Below are 865 nucleotides of genomic sequence, written 5' to 3'. Positions count from 1 at the left end.
CCTTCACGGATCTCATTGCCTCCAAACTAAGTCATTTGAAAGGCACTGTTGTATGCTCTGATATTCTGTAGGAAACACCGAAGAGGCTCTGGTGCCTCCACAATGGGGGGAAGAGCTACTTTGCCAGAAGCACAGCAAATGTCAGATGGTTCTTTTGCCCATGTGAGAGCATGACAGTGCCCACACACCTTGTCTAAGGCTTCGGCATAGTTTATATGGGGATCATACTGAAATCCACTGTTGTTTTTGTTAAGCCATTGTATCATGTTTATTTGTACATGCCGTGTCCTCTCTCCTGCGATTCTGTCGCGTCTCTCTTAGTCGGTCTCGAGTTGCCTGGTCACACGGTGTCTTTGGGTGTCAGAAGCCACGCGAGAATTTTTCTCATCCTGACCTTGGCCAGCTCTATAGACCTCCACTCGCACTACCTCCCCTCCAAAGCTCAGATTGTGTTGTTAAAAAATGAAACAGTAGAGGAGAGGGAAGCTCGCCACGTGATTGACAACGAAAGGTACCATCGCGTTGTCCCTTCTTTGACTTTTCCGAACTCTATCGTCTTCCTGCCGAGCTTCCCTCTCCTCTACTGTTTCATTTTCCCTTCTTTGACTGTGCCGAACTCTATCTTCCTCCTGCCGAGCTTCCCTCTCCTCTACTGTTTCATTTTCCCTCGCCAGACTGTGGCGAACCCTATCTGCTACCAGTCGAGCCTCCCTGTTATCCTCAGACTGTGACTTTCGGGAGATTGCATGTCACGGGCCAAACGTTTTTCTCTTCCGACTTCAGACTGCCGGGCTTTGAAGCGGGCCACACGCTCCCGACTGGAGGAAGGTTGTTCCTGACTAACAAAGTATGTTTCTAATGAAGT

Source organism: Limulus polyphemus, unplaced genomic scaffold, assembly GCF_000517525.1.
Source record: "Limulus polyphemus unplaced genomic scaffold, Limulus_polyphemus-2.1.2 Scaffold954, whole genome shotgun sequence".
NCBI lineage: Eukaryota > Metazoa > Arthropoda > Merostomata > Xiphosura > Limulidae > Limulus > Limulus polyphemus.
The sequence above is the reverse complement of the archived record's forward strand: the minus strand, read 5'-3'. Positions refer to the sequence as shown.